Source organism: Bombina bombina, chromosome 4 (assembly GCF_027579735.1).
Source record: "Bombina bombina isolate aBomBom1 chromosome 4, aBomBom1.pri, whole genome shotgun sequence".
NCBI classification, from domain to species: domain Eukaryota; kingdom Metazoa; phylum Chordata; class Amphibia; order Anura; family Bombinatoridae; genus Bombina; species Bombina bombina.
This window is the reverse complement of record NC_069502.1, coordinates 75,794,018-75,807,130: the sequence shown is the minus strand read 5'-3', so window position 1 is coordinate 75,807,130 and position 13,113 is coordinate 75,794,018.

Genomic DNA, 13,113 nt, shown 5'->3' with positions numbered 1-13,113 from the left:
TACTTCATAGCTTTGAGGAATTATTTTATTCTTGGGAATTATGTAAAATAACCGGCAGGCACTGTATTGGACACCTTATTCTCTAGGGGCTTTCCCTAATCATAGGCAGAGCCTCATTTTCGCGCCTCTATTGCGCACTTGTTTTTGGGAAGCATGACATGCAGATGCATGTGTGAGGAGCTCTGATACATAGAAAAGACTTTCTGAAGGCGTCATTTGGTATCGTATTCCCCTTTGGGCTTGGTTGGGTCTCAGCAAAGCAGATACCAGGGACTGTAAAGGGGTTAAATATAAAAACGGCTCCGGTTCCGTTATTTTAAGAGTTAAAGCTTTCAAATTTGGTGTGCAATACTTTTAAGGCTTTAAGACACTGTGGTGAAATTTTGGTGAATTTTGAACAATTCCTTCATACTTTTTCACATTTGCAGTAATAAAGTGTGTTCAGTTTAAAATTTAAAGTGACAGTAACGGTTTTATTTTAAAACGTTTTTTGTACTTTGTTATCAAGTTTATGCCTGTTTAACATGTCTGAACTACCAGATAGACTGTGTTCTGTATGTGGGGAAGCCAAGGTTCCTTCTCATTTAAATAGATGTGATTTATGTGACACAAAATTTAGAGAAAATGATGCCCAAGATGATTCCTCAAGTGAGGGGAGTAAGCATGGTACTGCATCATCCCCTCCTTCGTCTACACCAGTCTTGCCCACACAGGAGGCCCCTAGTACATCTAGTGCGCCAATACTCCTTACTATGCAACAATTAACGGCTGTAATGGATAATTCTATCAAAAACATTTTAGCCAAAATGCCCACTTATCAGCGAAAGCGCGACTGCTCTGTTTTAGAAAATACTGAAGAGCATGAGGACGCTGATGATATTGGTTCTGAAGTGCCCCTATACCAATCTGAGGGGGCCAGGGAGGTTTTGTCTGAGGGAGAAATTTCAGATTCAGGGAAAATTTCTCAACAAGCTGAACCTGATGTAATTACATTCAAATTTAAATTGGAACATCTCCACGCCCTGCTTAAGGAGGTGTTATCTACTCTGGATGATTGTGAGAATTTGGTCATTCCAGAGAAATTATGTAAAATGGACAAGTTCCTAGAGGTCCCGGGGCCCCCCGAAGCTTTTCCTATACCCAAGCGGGTGGCAGACATTGTAAACAAAGAATGGGAAAGGCCCGGCATACCTTTCGTCCCTCCCCCTATATTTAAGAAATTGTTTCCTATGGTCGACCCCAGAAAGGACTTATGGCAGACAGTCCCCAAGGTCGAGGGGGCGGTTTCTACTCTAAACAAACGCACCACTATACCCATAGAAGATAGTTGTGCTTTCAAAGATCCTATGGATAAAAAATTAGAGGGTTTGCTTAAAAAGATGTTTGTTCAGCAAGGTTACCTTCTACAACCAATTTCATGCATTGTTCCTGTCACTACAGCAGCGTGTTTCTGGTTCGATGAACTAGAAAAGGCGCTCAATAAAGATTCTTCTTATGAGGAGATTTTGGACAGAATTCATGCTCTCAAATTGGCTAACTCTTTCACCCTAGACGCCACTTTGCAATTGGCTAGATTAGCGGCGAAAAATTCTGGGTTTGCTATTGTGGCGCGCAGAGCGCTTTGGCTAAAATCTTGGTCAGCGGATGCGTCTTCCAAGAACAAATTGCTTAACATTCCTTTCAGGGGAAAACGCTGTTTGGCCCTGACTTGAAAGAGATTATTTCTGATATCACTGGGGGCAAGGGCCACGCCCTTCCTCAGGATAGGTCTTTCAAGGCCAAAAATAAACCTAATTTTCGTCCCTTTCGCAGAAACGGACCAACCCCAAGTGCTACGTACTCTAAGCAAGAGGGTAATACTTCTCAAGCCAAGCCAGCCTGGAGGCCAATGCAAGGCTGGAACAAAGGTAAGCAGGCCAAGAAACCTGCCACTGCTACCAAGACAGCATGAGATGTTGGCCCCCGATCCGGGACCGGATCTGGTGGGGGGCAGACTCTCTCTCTTCGCTCAGGCTTGGGCAAGAGATGTTCTGGATCCTTGGGCGCTAGAAATAGTCTCCCAAGGTTATCTTCTGGAATTCAAGGGGCTTCCCCCAAGGGGGAGGTTCCACAGGTCTCAATTGTCTTCAGACCACATAAAAAAACAGGCATTCTTACATTGTGTAGAAGATCTGTTAAAAATGGGAGTGATTCATCCTGTTCCATTAGGAGAACAAGGGATGGGGTTCTACTCCAATCTGTTCGTAGTTCCCAAAAAAGAGGGAACATTCAGACCAATCTTAGATCTCAAGATCCTAAACAAGTTTCTCAAGGTTCCATCGTTCAAAATGGAAACCATTCGAACAATTCTTCCTTCCATCCAGGAAGGTCAATTCATGACCACGGTGGATTTAAAGGATGCGTATCTACATATTTCTATCCACAAGGAACATCATCGGTTCCTAAGGTTCGCATTTCTGGACAAGCATTACCAGTTTGTGGCACTTCCGTTCGGATTAGCCACTGCTCCAAGAATTTTCACAAAGGTACTAGGGTCCCTTCTAGCGGTGCTAAGACCAAGGGGCATTGCAGTAGTACCTTACTTGGACGACATTCTGATTCAAGCGTCGTCCCTTCCACAAGCAAAGGCTCACACGGACATTGTCCTGGCCTTTCTCAGATCTCACGGGTGGAAAGTGAACGTAGAAAAAAGTTCTCTATCTCCGTCAACAAGGGTTCCCTTCTTGGGAACAATAATAGACTCCTTAGAAATGAGGATTTTTCTGACAGAGGCCAGAAAATCAAAACTTCTAAACTCTTGTCAAATACTTCATTCTGTTCCTCTTCCTTCCATAGCGCAGTGCATGGAAGTAATAGGTTTGATGGTAGCGGCAATGGACATAGTTCCTTTTGCGCGAATTCATCTAAGACCATTACAACTGTGCATGCTCAGTCAGTGGAATGGGGATTATACAGACTTGTCTCCGACGATACAAGTAGATCAGAGGACCAGAGATTCACTCCGTTGGTGGCTGTCCCTGGAGAACCTGTCACAGGGGATGAGCTTCCGCAGACCAGAGTGGGTCATTGTCACGACCGACGCCAGTCTGGTGGGCTGGGGCGCGGTCTGGGGACCCCTGAAAGCTCAGGGTCTTTGGTCTCGGGAAGAATCTCTTCTCCCGATAAATATTCTGGAACTGAGAGCGATATTCAATGCTCTCAAGGCTTGGCCTCAGCTAGCAAAGGCCAAATTCATACGGTTTCAATCAGACAACATGACGACTGTTGCGTACATCAACCATCAGGGGGGAACAAGGAGTTCCCTGGCGATGGAAGAAGTGACCAAAATCATTCAATGGGCGGAGACTCACTCCTGCCACTTGTCTGCGATCCACATCCCAGGAGTGGAAAATTGGGAAGCGGATTTTCTGAGTCGTCAGACATTTCATCCGGGGGAGTGGGAACTCCATCCGGAAATCTTTGCCCAAATTACTCAGTTGTGGGGCATTCCAGACATGGATCTGATGGCCTCTCGTCAGAACTTCAAGGTTCCTTGCTACGGGTCCAGATCCAGGGATCCCAAGGCGACTCTAGTAGATGCACTAGTAGCACCTTGGACCTTCAAACTAGCTTATGTATTCCCGCCGTTTCCTCTCATCCCCAGGCTGGTAGCCAGGATCAATCAGGAGAGGGCATCTGTGATCTTGATAGCTCCTGCGTGGCCACGCAGGACTTGGTATGCAGACCTGGTGAATATGTCATCGGCTCCACCATGGAAGCTACCTTTGAGACGGGACCTTCTTGTTCAAGGTCCGTTCGAACATCCGAATCTGGTCTCACTCCAACTGACTGCTTGGAGATTGAACGCTTGATCTTATCAAAGCGAGGGTTCTCAGATTCTGTCATTGATACTCTTGTTCAGGCCAGAAAGCCTGTAACTAGAAAAATCTACCACAAAATATGGAAAAAATATATCTGTTGGTGTGAATCTAAAGGATTCCCTTGGGACAAGATAAAAATTCCTAAGATTCTATCCTTTCTTCAAGAAGGTTTGGAGAAAGGATTATCTGCAAGTTCCTTGAAGGGACAGATTTCTGCCTTGTCTGTGTTACTTCACAAAAAGCTGGCAGCTGTGCCAGATGTTCAAGCCTTTGTTCAGGCTCTGGTTAGAATCAAGCCTGTTTACAAACCTTTGACTCCTCCTTGGAGTCTCAATTTAGTTCTTTCAGTTCTTCAGGGGGTTCCGTTTGAACCCTTACATTCCGTTGATATTAAGTTATTATCTTGGAAAGTTTTGTTTTTGGTTGCAATTTCTTCTGCTAGAAGAGTTTCAGAATTATCTGCTCTGCAGTGTTCTCCTCCTTATCTGGTGTTCCATGCAGATAAGGTGGTTTTGCGTACTAAACCTGGTTTTCTTCCGAAAGTTGTTTCTAACAAAAACATTAACCAGGAGATAGTCGTGCCTTCTTTGTGTCCGAATCCAGTTTCAAAGAAGGAACGTTTGTTGCACAATTTGGACGTAGTTCGTGCTCTAAAATTCTATTTAGATGCTACAAAGGATTTTAGACAAACATCTTCCTTGTTTGTTGTTTATTCTGGTAAAAGGAGAGGTCAAAAAGCAACTTCTACCTCTCTCTCTTTTTGGCTTAAAAGCATCATCAGATTGGCTTACGAGACTGCCGGACGGCAGCCTCCTGAAAGAATCACAGCTCATTCCACTAGGGCTGTGGCTTCCACATGGGCCTTCAAGAACGAGGCTTCTGTTGATCAGATATGTAAGGCAGCGACTTGGTCTTCACTGCACACTTTTACTAAATTTTACAAATTTGATACTTTTGCTTCTTCTGAGGCTATTTTTGGGAGAAAGGTTTTGCAAGCCGTGGTGCCTTCCATCTAGGTGACCTGATTTGCTCCCTCCCTTCATCCGTGTCCTAAAGCTTTGGTATTGGTTCCCACAAGTAAGGATGACGCCGTGGACCGGACACACCTATGTTGGAGAAAACAGAATTTATGTTTACCTGATAAATTACTTTCTCCAACGGTGTGTCCGGTCCACGGCCCGCCCTGGTTTTTTAATCAGGTCTGATAATTTATTTTCTTTAACTACAGTCACCACGGTATCATATGATTTCTCCTATGCAAATATTCCTCCTTTACGTCGGTCGAATGACTGGGGAAGGCGGAGCCTAGGAGGGATCATGTGACCAGCTTTGCTGGGCTCTTTGCCATTTCCTGTTGGGGAAGAGAATATCCCACAAGTAAGGATGACGCCGTGGACCGGACACACCGTTGGAGAAAGTAATTTATCAGGTAAACATAAATTCTGTTTTTTGTTAATGAGATAAGATTTAGCAGTCACAATATTTTTCCTTTGGAAGATTGCACTTGTCACTAAGTTATTATAGACAAATATGTATTTTGTAAACATGTTCTGATAAACAAGTCCTTATCTCTATTTGATTGTTAATCAAGGTCGAACCCCACTTATGTTTATAGACTAAGAGACCTACTGGACCCATGTATGAATAACATGGGAATATTTGTGGATATTTAAACCAATAATATAATGATTGGAATCATGCAGCTATGTTGGGGACCTTGGATATCATAATAACTAAAAATGAATTATTTTGTTAAAGTACAAAAACTTCACAGTAAGCAATTATATACTGACAAGCAACACTAGTTAATAGCTACATATTAATACTGATTAATAATAATAATAATAATAATGATATATGTGTATGTGAACCTGAATATATAAGTAAATACAAATGTTCAATGTTATGCCTGTTATGGCATGTGATTAATATGCAATATGAAAAAAGTTGAATTTTCAATGACAATTGTCCTGACATAGCAATTGTGTTAATTTCATTAATAGTGTTCACAAAATAAGAAAAGATTCTCACGCAGTGCCTCTCATTGGAATGTGCCCCCCTCCTCTTTCTAGATGAGAACAAACAGCAGAGTGAATACATGTGAAACATTTCTTAAAGACAATATTCTTAAATATATGTAATAAAGGACTATATATGTATGTTTGCAATATTTTTGTTTTCTTGCATTTCCATAATTTCTCGTTTGCTGTACAAGATATCAAACACATGACAAATAAATACATTTACATATGTAATATTCAGAATTGCCTAATATGATAGACATTACAAGAGTGATGAAAAGAGACTCAACTAAGCTAGACCATGAATTCATAGCATCATCCAGTGTGGCATTCTGCCTAATTTTAATGTCCTCACATCTTTCATAAAAGCCACTGTTGAAACTAATAGACTGTAAACAACTATAGATTTAAAGACAACATTTAAAAAATGTTCAGATTCAGATATAAAAATCCTATTGAAGGTTTTAGTTTTCTAAATCTTTTTTCAAACATGTTCTTGAACAAATATAACAAATTATGTTTTGTACAGTACTTATGTATTATGATATTGTCAGATATGCTTAATAGGATTCCACGTTTAGCATTTAAATTCTGACTGGCTGTCATGAAAATATGTATAAGTAGCCTCCGTGAAACCTGACAACCAATGGCAAATAGGGTTTTTCAGAATTCTCATTAAATGTAATGGTTATATATCTTATCTAACGTGATATAACACTTACCAAGTAGTCATCTACTGGGGGGTTTGTTCCTGTTTTAATTTAGCCCATTGTTTGCTGTTGCTGCCATTGTGGAAACAACGTTTTCTGGCATCACATACCAATTTAATATTTAAAAAATGATAATGAAACAGCTGCTCATTGAGGTGTGAGGATCTAATTTCTATATATTGGTACAGTGTATTGCTCCAAGTACCTTAAAAAAACAGTCTACTCCAGAATTGTTATTGTTTAAAAAGATAGATATATTAATATAATTTTTACTTGTGATTACCTTGTATCTAAGCATCTGCAGACTGCCCATTTATTTCAGATCTTTTGGCACACTTGCATTTTAGCCAATCAGTGCTGACTCCTAGGTAATTACATGGGAGTGAACACAATGTTATCTATATTACACACATGAAAACTTTCAAAATGCACTGAGATAAGAGGCGGCCTTCAAGGGCTTAAAAATTAGTATATAATCCTACCTAGGTTTAGCTTTCAACAAAAAATACCAAGAGAACAAAGCAATTTTAATGATAAAAGTAAATTGGAAAGTTGTTTCAAATTACATGCCCTATATGAATCATGAAAGTTTAATTTTGAGTTGACTGTCCCTTTAAGAATTGCTACTACGTCAGGAAAAAACTTTTAACTCACCGCAATTTTTAAATATTAATATGCACATTTATGACTGTTCTAAAGGGCATTCTGTTCATTTACTCCTAGTATGGATTAACACAATTTGTGTGCAGTAAGACTGCATTTGGCTATTTCACATTAATTTATGATATCCTTGATTTTAATGGAAACAAAAATGATTAGCGGCTTCACATAAATGCGTCGTACATTGTAACCCCTTTTATCCTGAGAAAATCTGGAAGGGAGAATTATTTAAAAAAGGTAGTGTTAGGATAAATACTCTGCTCATTACTGGAAAATTCATTCACTTCACAATCACTTTGTGCTGGTCTATGATTAAGACGGTATGCAGAAGGTCTACAGATCCCTGTCATATTATGGTTTTACCGATATTCTGGATTTTTACTCCGAGAATCTACTGTTTGTGTTCAGAACCACATTTACCTTGCGTGAGATTGTAATCGATCAGTAAACTCTTGGGGCGCGATCCGATATGCGGCGTAGTTTGCGGCGCAAGCGAGGGAACCCGCGTCGCCCGCAGTTTCAGCTTGCATCTCGAGCTATCCAATATACGGCGCCGTCAGATGCTAACGTGCCGTAAGTCGGATAAACCAGCGATGTCCAGAAATCTGCGCAAGTACAAATTTCTGGCGTCGCCAGTGACTTGCGCCACGTTAGAAACTGCCGGCGCCTACAAAACCTGACTAAAGTATGAAATCACCAGCACTGTCTAACACGCCTCCCTAACATAGCCCGACACGTCTAACACGCCTCCCTAACATAGCCTGACACGTCTAACCCTCTATCCGCTATCCCCCCTCACTAGCCTAACAATAAAATATGTATTAACCCCTAAACCGCCACTCCCAAACCCTGCCGCAACATAATAAAGTTATTAACCCCTAAACCGCCGCCAGCTATATTAAATCTATAACCCCCTAAAGTGAGCCCCTAACACTGCCGCCATCTACCTTACCTACCCCGCCGCTATCTATTTTAAAATTATTAACCCCTAATCTAATCCCCCTACCCCTAATTATATTAGGGTTAATATAGTTAATATCGTTATTATATTATATATATATATATATATATATTAAGTATAATAACCCTATCTAACTAAACTCTTATTAAAATAAATCTAATATTAATATTATTAATTCAAATATTCCTATTTAAATCTAAATACTTACCTATAAAATAAACCCTAAGATAGCTACAATATAATTAATAATTACATTGTAGCTATGTTAGGGTTTATATTTATTTTACAGGTAAATTGTTAATTATTTTAACTAGGTATAATAGCTATTAAATAGTTATTAACTATTTAATAGCTATCTAGTTAAAATAATTACCCAATTACCTGTAAAATAAATCCTAACCTAAGTTACAAATACACCTACACTATCAATAAATTAAATAAACTACAAATATCTATCTAAAAATACAATTAAATAAACTAAACTAAATTACAAAAAAAACAAAACACTAAATTACAAAAAATAAAAAAAAGATTACAAGATTTTTAAGCTAATTACACCTATTCTAAGCCCCCTAATAAAATAATAAAGCCCCCCAAAATAAAAAAAATTCCCTACCCTATTCTAAATTAAAAAAAGTTCAAAGCTCTTTTACCTTACCAGCCCTTAAAAGGGCCTTTTGTGGGGGCATGCCCCAAAGAAAACTGCTCTTTTGCTTGAAAAAAACCCCACAATACCACCCCCCAACATTACAACCCACCACCCACATACCCCTAATCTAACCCAAACCCCCCTTAAATAAACCTAACACTACCCCCCTGAAGATCTCCCTACGTTGTCTTCACCACACTGGGCCGAACTCCTCATCCGATCCAGGCGATGTCTTTATCCAAGCGGCAGCAAAATCTTCTTCCGTCCGGCAGCATCTTCCATCAAACGGCATCTTCAATCTTCATTCGTCGCTCCTCCGACGTGGAGCATCCATCCCGGCCGACGACTGAACGACGAATGAGGTAACGTTAAATGACGTCATCCAAGATGGCGTCCGTCGAATTCCGATTGGCTGATAGGATTCTATCAGCCAATCGGAATTAAGGCAGAAAAATCTGATTGGCTGATTGAATCAGCCAATCAGATTCAAGTTCAATCTGATTGGCTGATTGGTTCAGCCAATCGGATTGAACTTGAATCTGATTGGCTGATTGAATCAGCCAATCAGATTTTTCTGAATTCGACGGAATTCGGAATTCGACGGACGCCATCTTGGATGACGTCATTTAACGGTACCTCATTCGTCGTTCAGTCGTCGGCCGGGATGGATGCTCCGCGTCGGAGGAGCGACGAATGAAGATTGAAGATGCCGCTTGATGGAAGATGCTGCCGGATGGAAGAAGACTTTGCTGCCGCTTGGATAAAGACATCGCCCGGATCGGATGAGGAGTTCGGCCCGGTGTGGTGAAGACAAGGTAGGGAGATCTTCAGGGGGGTAGTGTTAGGTTTATTTAAGGGGGGTTTGGGTTAGATTAGGGGTATGTGGGTGGTGGGTTGTAATGTTGGGGGGTGGCATTGTGTTTTTTTTTTCAGGCAAAAGAGCAGTTTTCTTTGGGGCATGCCCCCACAAAAGGCCCTTTTAAGGGCTGGTAAGGTAAAAGAGCTTTGAACTTTTTTTAATTTAGAATAGGGTAGGGAATTTTTTTTATTTTGGGGGGCTTTATTATTTTATTAGGGGGCTTAGAATAGGTGTAATTAGCTTAAAAATCTTGTAATCTTTTTTTTATTTTTTGTAATTTAGTGTTTGTTTTTTTTGTAATTTAGTTTAGTTTATTTAATTGTATTTTTAGATAGATATTTGTAGTTTATTTAATTTATTGATAGTGTAGGTGTATTTGTAACTTAGGTTAGGATTTATTTTACAGGTAATTGGGTAATTATTTTAACTAGGTAGCTATTAAATAGTTAATAACTATTTAATATCTATTATACCTAGTTAAAATAATTAACAATTTACCTGTAAAATAAATATAAACCCTAACATAGCTACAATGTAATTATTAATTATATTGTAGCTATCCTAGGGTTTATTTTATAGGTAAGTATTTAGATTTAAATAGGAATATTTTAGTTTATAATATAAATTAGATTTATTTAATAAGAATTTAGTTAGGGGTGTTAGGGTTAGATAGAGTTAATATAGTTAATATAAATACTATAGTAACTATATTAACCCTAATATAATTAGGGTTAATATAGTTAATATATATAATGTAATAACTATATTAACTATAATATACTTAGGGTTAATATAGATAATATAGCTGGCGGCGGGGTAGGTAGATTAAATTAGGGGTTAATAATTTTAATATAGATGGCGGCGGTGTAAGGGGCTTACATTAGGGGTTAATACCATTAATATAGGTGGCGGCGGTGTAGGGAGTGCAGGTTATAGGGCAAAAGAGCTGTTAACTTTGGGGCAAAGCCCCGCAAAAGGCCCTTTTAAGGGCTGGTAATAGAGCTTATTACTTTATGGATATTAGATTAGGGGTTAATAATATTAATATAGCTGGCGGCGGTGTAAGGGGTCAGATTAGGGGATAGATCAGGTAGATGGTGGCGGTTTTAGGGGCTCACATTAGGGGATAGATCAGTTAGATGGTGGTGGTTTTAGGGGCTCACAGTAGGGGATAGATCAGTTAGATGGTGGCGGTTTTAGGGGCTCACAGTAGGGGGTTAGTTTATGTAGATGGCGGCGGTTTAGGGGTTAAACTTTATTAGGGATTGCGGCGGGGGATCGCGGTTCACAGGTATATAGACATTGCGCATGCGTTAGGTGTTAGGTTTATTTAGCAGCTAGTTTAGGGAGTTACAGGGCTCCAATAGTCAGCGTAAGGCTTCTTACGGCTGCTTTTTGTGGCGAGGTGAAAATGGAGTAAGATTTCTCAATTTTCGCCACGTAAGTCCTTACGCTGTATATTGAATACCAAACTGCGCTGGTTTGGTATACCTGCCTATGGCCCAAAAAACTACAGGCGACGGCAGAAATATACGCGCGTAACTTCTAGGTTACGCCGTATATAGGATACCAAACCCGCGCAAATATTGGCGTCGCCAGCTTTTGCGGGCGACGATTTTTATCGGATCGACCCCCTGGTTGGCAGGAAAGGCCATAAAGCTTCCTTTCCATATGTTGAACCATTGGAAAGTTGAAGGCTAAGAAAGAAGTGTCGAGAACATCACAGGCTCCCAATTTTATTAGAAGTAACAGAGCTTGTAACAAAGTATCAGCTGAGTCTGCAGAGGATTCTTCTAAGCAAGGGACGTTAAATACTAAAAAGGAAGCAACCATAATAGAGTGAGGTGCATGAAGTGTATTTAATGTTTAATGTCTCTGTAAGTGACTGCTGGAAATCCCGTTAAAGGGACATGAAACCCAAACATTTTGTTTGATGATTTAGATAGAGAATACAATTTTAAACAACATCCCAATTTACTTATATTATTTAATTTGCTTCATCCTTCAGATATCCTTTGTTGAAGAAATAGCAATGCACATTCGTGAGCCCATCACACAAGGAATCTATGTGCAGCTACCAATCAGCAGCTACTGAGCCTATTTAGATATGCTTTTCAACAAGTTATATCAAGATAATGAAGCAAATTGGTTAATAGAAGTAGATTTACATGCTCTTTGTAAATCATGAATGAAAAAAAACTTGGGTTTCATGTCCCTTTAAGAAGTGTGGGAAATGAAAGTGTGTCTCAAAATGTATTTTCAACTTTCTGTTATCTGATAACTTTTTATCAGTTAAATATTTTACTGTTAAACAGAATTTTTTAGGGTTTTTTCATCTGAGAATAAAATAATTGGAATTCCATATATTCAGTACCATGTTTAATGTGTGAGCCCCAAGCCCATCATATGTAGAATACATTTGTTACTTCATATAGATCTATAGGGAAGTGCTTTGGTATAGCACATACATGTATACCCTGAGACACTTAGGAATTTGACTCACGACTTTTGTAGAGCTCCATAACTACTAATTAATATGTTTTAGATAGAAATAAATGTGCGCATTTGATCCTTGTTTAAATGAATATGAAAAGCAAAATTAAAGGGACATGAAACTCAAAAATTGTGATTTAGATAAAGCATAACATTTTAAAAAAAAGTTTCCAATTTACTTCTATTATCAAATTTGCTTTGTGCTCATGGTATCCTTTGTTGAAGAGATACATAGGTAGGTGTCTGGAGCACTACATGGCTGTAAATAGTGCTGGCATCTAGAGCGCTTGAAATGTATAACATCCTTGCAAAACTGCTGCCATATAGTGCTCTAGACGTGCACGCTCCTGAGCTTACCTGCCGGTTTTTCAACAAAAGATAACAAGAGAACAAATAATGTTTGACAATCGAAGTACATTGGAAAGTGTTTTAAAATTGCATGCTCTGACTGAATCATGAAAGAAAACTTTTGGGTTTCATGCCTCTTTAAACTTTCATGGTTCAGATTAAGCATACAATTTTAAGAGACTTTTATAATAAACTTTATTCCCTCTATATCCCTTGTTAAAAAGCACCTCGGTAAGCTTAGGAGCACCAATGTATACTGGGAGCTGAGGAGTATAGCCGAATCAGCGGAAACAAAATGGCTGTTCTGTGAAATTATTTGTTACTTAGAACTGAACCCCAAGGACCACTGTTCTAGGATATCCTGAAATGAGCTATTTACCCTTAGGGACTAACAAGAGTTGCTACCTGATAACCGTATCGTACTTTGTTACATGTAGTAATGCAGGGAAGCTGATTAGGATATGAAATGCATCACCAATCATAGCCAGCTGCTTCCTAGAATTTCCCAGTTACAAACTACATTAGCATTTTCATGTGGGAACAAATTACATT